The sequence below is a fragment of the Pseudochaenichthys georgianus genome, chromosome 4 (assembly GCF_902827115.2).
Source record: "Pseudochaenichthys georgianus chromosome 4, fPseGeo1.2, whole genome shotgun sequence".
Classification (NCBI taxonomy): domain Eukaryota; kingdom Metazoa; phylum Chordata; class Actinopteri; order Perciformes; family Channichthyidae; genus Pseudochaenichthys; species Pseudochaenichthys georgianus.
This window is the reverse complement of record NC_047506.1, coordinates 18,122,053-18,129,944: the sequence shown is the minus strand read 5'-3', so window position 1 is coordinate 18,129,944 and position 7,892 is coordinate 18,122,053. Positions and strand designations below refer to the sequence as shown.

The following is a 7,892-nucleotide window of genomic DNA, read 5'->3' as shown; positions in this document are numbered from 1 at the left end:
TTAAAGTTCCATCGAAATCGATAGTTACGGCTGTAACTACGGTTCTATGAGTCCCGGATGACCGCCAGAGGCGGTGCTTTAGCACTGGATATGTCCATCCCGCGCATGCGCAGCTCGAGTACCAATAACAACAAAGTCACCTGTGACCCACGTGACACCGGCTATATCAGCCGGTATTGTCAGAGGATCTGTTCCCCGAATCTTCTCGCGAGCACACAAGAATTCTGAGTGACAGGGAACTCTGGCGGTCATCCGGGACTCATAGAACCGTAGTTACAGCCGTAACTATCGTTCTATTTCGTCCCTACTGACCGCCAGAGGCGGTGCTTTAGCACTGGATGACTTATACCAACAATGTCATGAAGAATCCAAGCCCTTGCTCACCACTGGAAGCAGCGGAGCTCGGCAAAAAGACCACGCCCAAAGAATGGGGAGTGGCGACATTGACCTAATGACAACTGGAGAATGTGCCAGAAGACGCCCACGAGGCCGCGGCGCAGATGGTCTCCAGGGGCACCCCTCTCAGGGCAGCCCAATATGTTGAGATGCTCCTTGTAGAGTGGCATCTCAGCCTGATGGCAGGGGGTGGCCACTGGCCCCATAAGCCTGTGAGATGGTATCGACAACCCAGTGGGGCAGCCACTGGTTAGAGGGCCTAACCTCCTTTAGTGCCGCCAGGGCAAACTCAAGAGTTGCTCCTCCTGCCGTATACAGGCAGTAGCCTTGATATACGCCCTTTGGGCACCCCCAGGGCACAGCAACTTCGATGTGCCGTACTCCTGAATGTCAAGCGTGCTAGCTGGGCAGGCTGATTGAAGTGAGTTTGTGGAAGGACCCCGGGCGGGAATGCCACATTTGCCCAAAGGGCAACGCCTGAGAGTCTCACCTCGGGCATGTATTGTTTATGGAGAGGACATCCAACTCCCCGACTCTCTTCCCTGAGGCTATGGCAAGCAGAAATGTTGCCTTCGTGGGCAGCCACCTAAGCCCCACCCGGGCCAGGGGCTCGAAGGGAGGAGATGATAGGGCAGCCCCTCTCATAAAGAGGGACACCGACCTGTGGCACCCCGCCGTGGCGCCGTCGACCCGAACATGTCGGGCAGAATCGCAGCCACATAAATTCAGAGTGGAGTGAGAATGTCCACTATCTAGAAGGGACTGTTGTCTAAGTAACAATGTACATGCTGTCCCCAAGGAACACGCACATTCTCGCCCCCCAGTTGGGGTAGAAAGTGCGTGAGTGCAACCTGCACGGCCCGAAGCTCTAGCACGTTGACCCGGCGTGCACTCTGCTGGGCAGACCGCTGACCCTGAACGGTCCTGCCCTGCCGCACTGCACCCCACCCTGAGAGACATGCACCTATGGTGATGGTCTCCTGGCGGGATGGGATGGCGCCCATGGGCACGCCTACCAGGAGATAGGCCCTGCCCCTCCAGCGTGACGGAGAGTGGAGCAATGCTGCGACACCCTGACTTCACTGTGCCTGAGCCACTTGGCGTCCAAGTGAAGGCTGTTCAGCCACATCTGCATGGGGCGCAACGACAGCGGGCATAAGGGCCCAGCGGCCGAGGCAGCTGCCAGTCTGCCCAAGGGCCGGAGGAACTGAATATAAGGCACCCTCTTGCCCGGCCCACGTGGAAGTAGGCATCCCTCGGTTGAGAACCACTCCACCTGTGCGTATGCAGTAGTCAGCATATAGAATGGCAGCACCTTCAGGAATCTGTTGATTCCTCTGAGGTCCAAGATCGGGCGAAATCCGCCGACTTTCTTGCTCACGATAAAGTATGCCGAGCAGAACCCCCTGGCTAAGCAGAGGGTCTTACTGGGTTGATTGCGTCCTTGGACAAAAGGACGGACAACTCTTGGCCCAGAGGTATGGCCCCTGCCCGATCGCTGACGACTGTCAATTAGACCCAGCCGAAGGCTAGGGGCCGGAGCTGCGGTCCGTACCCCTGGGTTAAGGTGAAAACCACCCGAGGGACGGAAGTACAGACTGCCCAGAAACTGAGCTGCTGCTGGGAAAGCAGCCGCCGACCACCCCCGGGATTTCAGAGCCCAGCCCCCCGGACCCTGGAGCCTCTTGGGGGGTTCCGGTAAGGCTCTGGGGCACGAGGCCGCCTGGAAGGCGGGCGACATGGGGCACGAAATTCATTGGGAGGCGGTTGAGTGGGCCGCTAAGACCTCTGCAGACCACCCCTGTAATCCAGCGGCTGAGTGTGGCTGCTAGAGCGGCCCCTGGGCCTGCTGGGAGTGGGCACAGGTCTGCGAGGACCCGAGTGCTGCTGCCTGGTCTGCCTAGCTTGGGCGGCACGCTCCAGTGCCTCCAGGGCAGCTGATCTAAACAGCTCCCCTGGCTCGACTGGTACGCTACGGAGGACTCTCCGTCAACCGAAGGAGGTGCGTCAGCCGAAGGAGGGGCGCCAACCGAAGGAGGGGGGGGGGGGACAGGCGGCCCGCTAGCAGCCCCTACACCGGGCCCAGGCTGAAGGGCCAAGAGGCGACTTCATCATGCCCCTATCGGCAGCTAGCCGATCCACTTTAGAGGACAGCCTGTTTCTAGTCCTTCTATTGGGGGGAGCACACATCGCCATCGCTCCCTCAAGTCGCCGGGAACGGCCTAATTGATCTGGAGGAGGATGTGACAAGGAGAGGTGTCTGTTGGCTGCTGCCAGACGTTCCACCTCAGTGATTCGAGCCACTCTGAGCACCGAGGCATGCAGCTACAGCTCATGCAGTGCGTTTACCGTGAGAACCTCCCTCAGATGCTCGAATTTCGTCCCCACTGACCGCCAGAAGCGGCCGAGGCAGGAGGGGCAGCGGTCGTGGCCGTCCTCGGGCTCAAGAGAAGCCATACAGGCGCTACATGAATGAACCATTCTGTAGGTACCCAGATGCAGCGTAGCCGGGAGCGGGTGCGGGAACACAGCCTTCACCAGCTACCTGCTTAATGGAAAGAGTAGAGCGTTGCTGCTACTCGCCGAACAGAAAGAGGGATGTAATTACACCCACGTTACCGGCAGAGGGAGCGGGAGCGAGAGCGCTGCCTTCACCTGGCTGGATTAATAAACACGGCAGTTCAGCGTCTACCAGGAGCGGGGGCGAGAACACTGCCGGCTGAGTTAGAGACGAATGCCAGATGCAGCATAACCGGGAGCGGGTGCAGGAACACAGCCTTCACCCGCTACCTGCTTAACGGAAACCAGGCAGTTTAGCGTCTACCAGGAGTGGGGGCGAGAACACTGCCTTCACTGGTTAAATTAAGACGAATGCCAGATGCAGCGTAACCGGGAGCGGGTGCGGGAACACAGCCTTCACCAGCTACCTGCTTAACAGAAAGAGTAGAGCCGTGCCGCTACTCGCCCAACAGAAATAGGGATGTAATTACACCCACGTTACCGGCAGAGGGAGCGGGAGCGAGATCACTGCCTTCACCTAGCTGGATTAGTAAATAAGGCAGTTTACCAAGAGCGGGGGGCGAGAACACTGCCTTCACTGGCTGAGCTAGAGGCGAGTGCCAGATGCAGCGTAACCGGGAGCGGGTGCGGGAACACAGCCTTCACCAGCTACCTGCTTAACGGAAACCAGGCAGTTTTAGCGTCTACCAGGAGTGGGGGCGAGAACACTGCCTTCACTGGTTAAATTAAGACGAATGCCAGATGCAGCGTAACCGGGAGCGGGTGCGGGAACACAGCCTTCACCAGCTACCTGCTTAACGGAATAAACAAGGCAGTTTAGCGTCTACCAGGAGCGGGGGCGAGAACACTGCCTTCACTGGTTAAATTAAAGACGAATGCCAGATGCAGCGTAACCGGGAGCGGGTGCGGGAACACAGCCTTCACCGGCTACCTGCTTAACGGAGAAACAAGGCAGTTCCGCGTCTACCAGGAGCGGGGGCGAGAACACTGCCTTCACTGGTCGAGTTAGAGACGAATGCCAGATGCAGCGTAACCGGGAGCGGGTGCGGGAACACAGCCTTCACCAGCTACCTGCTTAACAGAAAAACAAGGCAGTTTGGCGTCTACCAGGAGCGGGGGCGAGAACTGCCTTCACTAGTTAAGTTAGAGTCGAACGCCAGATGCAGCGTAACCGGGAGCGGGTGCGGGAACACAGCCTTCACCAGCTACCTGCTGAACGGGAAGAGTAGAGCGGTTCTACTACTCGCCGAACAGAAAAAGGGATGTAGCTACATCCGCATTACCGGTAGAGGGAGAGCACTGCCTTCACCTAGCTGGGTAAAATAAAGAAGCTTAACAGTATACGCAAGACGTTAGCCGAGCGGCTGCTGCTAACGATCAAGCGAGATCAAGTCAAATAACACACATGTTTAAGACCAGATAACTAGCTTCTAAAGAAGAGAATAGCACAGAGCCGTAGTTACAGCAGTAACCATGGCCAGGGCTCACACGGCATCTAACCGTAGTTACAGTAGTAACTATGGCCAGTACTTACACGGCTTAGACCGTAGTTACAGTCGTAACTCTGGCCAGTACTTGCACGGCTTGGAACCGTAGTTACAGTAGTAACTATGGCCAGTACTTACACAGCATAGAGCCGTAGTTACAGTAGTAACTCTGGCCAGTACTTGCACGGCTTGGAACCGTAGTTACAGTAGTAACTATGGCCAGTACTTACATGGTTTAGACCGTAGTTACAGTAGTAACTATGGCCAGTACTTACACAGCATAGAGCCGTAGTTACGGTATTGCCTATGGCCAGTACTTGCACGGCTTGGAACCGTAGTTACAGTAGTAACTATGGCCAGTACTTACGGCTTAACCCCGTAGTTACAGTACTAACTATGGCCAGTACTTACACAGCTTGGAACCATAGTTACAGTAGTAATTATGGCCAGTACTTACGGCTTAGAACCTTAGTTACAATAGTAACTGTGGCCGGTGCCTAAAAGTGTCAGCCAACGGCTGCCCACTAGACAATATAATATTGGGAGGATGAAATCCTCCTTAATGGCCATTACATTGCAGAGCACACGGCACACACAGTGAAGATTGTTTCTCGCATATCGTTCTAGTGCTAAGAGGCTAGGTTACTAGGAAGCAGTAAATACAACGATATAGCGCTACTGCAACCATTACCATGCGTTTACCGGAGCGGCAGCGAGAGCACTGCCCTCACCGGCTGAGTTAAATAATGAAGCCCTAACCGTACATGCAAGGTGTTAGCCAAGCGGCTGCTGCTAACAATCAAGCAACCAAGTCAGAACCACAATGTTAAGACCAGATAATTAGCTTTAAGAAAGAGAACAGCCCGCAAAAGTACTTACCTTACTTTCTGCATCTAAACGAAAAAACGGGTTTAAAGTATGACCCTCTGGGCTTCCATACTAAATTGAATGAGGGACGCAGCCAAAGCTGGGACTCAAATGCTAATGATAGCTCGGGCACAACGCCACAAGCAGAACTTTCAAAAGGCATAAGGGCAAACTTTATGGGGAGAGGAAGCGGGAACACTGTCGTCACCAGAAAGTCTAAGCCACAAACAATAAGACGGTAATCAGGACCACTTGGCTGGGAGAGGGTGTGGAACACAGCCATCACCAGCAACAAGCTGACACAAACCTGTCTGTCGAGGCTCTGCACAGCGCACAGGCCGGCGCAAGCTCCTGGAGGACGCGTTTAACGACCCGTAGCTCCGACTGTTCACCCCCCTAAACGCACCAGGAGCGTCTGCACCGCGTTACGGCTGCGCCGCGTTACGGCCCGCGTGCAGCGGTCGTAAGGATCGCGGCCACTCTAGTCAATGGGTGCTATTCCACCACACGCGCCGCGTTATGGCTCAGATGCGTCCCAGAAGCGGCTCGGCGCAGCGCTTCTCTAAAATTAGGATGAATCCTATTTTTGCCACGGCACAGCCGTAAGGTAAGGTCGGGCAGGCAGCCCCCCCCCTCGCAGGAAGTGGAAAGGTGAGCATCCGGGCCAGGCCCATCCCGCATATATACTAATTTAGCAGACCCCCCTCCTTCATCACAACACCTCCACTATGATACGCACAATGGACAACGAGGTGTTCATAATGGAAGTGGAGAAACACAATTTTATACGATGTAACCAATGCTTTTTACAAGGACAACATCAGAAAGGACAAGGCCTGGTTTTTAGTCGCTGCAGTTTGTGGAGTGGAAGGTAACAACTACATATTAATGTTTTAAAGTTAATTAATACTTGTAGGTACAGTACAGAGTCATTCAGTAGTTAACATCTTGTGAAAGTCGTTAAAAAACTGTTCAGTAAACTTGCATTTCACAATAAAGTAAGATCTTATTTCCTATATCAAGATTATAATATTATTATATTATTATTATTTTGTATTTATATTTTTATAAATATTGTTTTTTTAACTATACTTTATCTTGTGAATTTCGCCCAGGGATCAATACAGTTGTGTTTAACTCTTTATAATGATATTATATTTTTGTATTATAATTTCTTTTTATTCATGTGTTATTATAACAACTACACAAAATACTCTCAATAATGTTTAAATACAGTATGCTTATGCTGTGGTGGAAAACCTTGCATTTATAGTCAGATAAATTGTGAGGAAAGACAAGAATAATTTGGCAGTCATTTGTCAGACAAAACCATTTATTATAAATTGTATTACATACACAGTAGCGCATCCTAGGCAATAGTCCCTGGAAGCCAAGTATCTGAAGGGTAAAAAAAAGCAAAGAAAAATATGTGAAATCATGTTATTAATCTGAATCTATTCTTTGTTTCAGTCGACATTTGCAAGGCACGATGGAAGTCACTCCGGGATGCTTTTGTTCAAAACAGGAAGAAATCTCTCCCAAGTGGATCTGCAGGCGGCACGCAAAAGGGCTTGAAGTATACAGACCTAATGTCCTTCCTTTTGCCCTATGTACAGCAAAGGAGGTATGTATGCACATATTTTAATTTATATAATTTTGTAATTTGTGATGATGTATTGCAAAGGGTATGAAAGACTTTATTTTAAATTACATAAATATGTTCCTATTGCATAAATTAATCCCCAGAAAAAAGGTTTTAATTGTTTTCATGTTGTTTCTTTTCATATAGTTCAAAAAGCAGCTTGAGCAATCCTTCCCCTGTAGAAGACATGGAGAGAGCATCTACACCCCTGTCATTGGAAACAGAGGAACATGCCAGGACAGCATGTGGATCTCCAGCCCCACCACCTACAGCCCCACCACCTCTGGTACCCACAACCTCTGCAGAGAGGCAAAGGCCCTCTAGGTCCCGTAGCCCCAGGGATCCCATTTCCACACCAGCAGCGGCCCAGCGTTCCACACGGGACACAAGGAGGAGGCCACAGAGCACAGACCTTGGAGAGCAGCTGATATCTCTACTGCAGGAACCTCCAACTGCACCACACATGCCAGACTCAGAATTAGAGGAGTCATACTACTTTGCTCTCAGTCTTGTGCCCATGTTGCAAAGACTGGACAAAGACAGAAAACATCAGGCAAACATCTGTATTTTAAACACCTTCCACAACTTGGAAAGAGACACCCAACACCAGCAACATTGGCAGCCCATTGACCATCCCCCCGCCACTCAACATTCCATTCACACCTCCAGGCCAGTAGCCTTTCGACCAAGTGTACCCCAACCCCCACGCGCCCAATCAACACCTACAAGGCCATCAGACATGCTGTCCTCCAGCAGTAGCTCAGCATGGCAGGAGTCTTTTTACGAACAATTGTAGTTGAGCAATTGAGTTCATTGTTTTTTTACTGTAAATAGTTACTTTTTTTGTGTTGATTCTTTACATTTGATGTTTCTGTTTAAAAATGTTGTTTGGGGTGAAATTGTTAAAAATAAAATGTTTATTAAATTTGTGGTCAGTGATTTATTGTCTGTGAAATGTGCATTTTACCTAAGTGCAACAG

The 7,892-nt window shown here is 51.5% G+C and overlaps 1 long non-coding RNA gene across 1 annotated transcript; it reads left to right on the top strand.

Moving 5' to 3' along the window:
- The first annotated feature begins 6,063 nt into the window (after positions 1 to 6,063).
- On the top strand, positions 6,064 to 7,461 carry LOC117446034 (uncharacterized). Its single transcript, XR_004552071.2, has 3 exons — positions 6,064 to 6,141; positions 6,741 to 6,846; positions 7,060 to 7,461. It is a non-coding gene; the product is annotated as an uncharacterized lncRNA (long non-coding RNA).
- Positions 7,462 to 7,892: the final 431 nt, after the last annotated feature.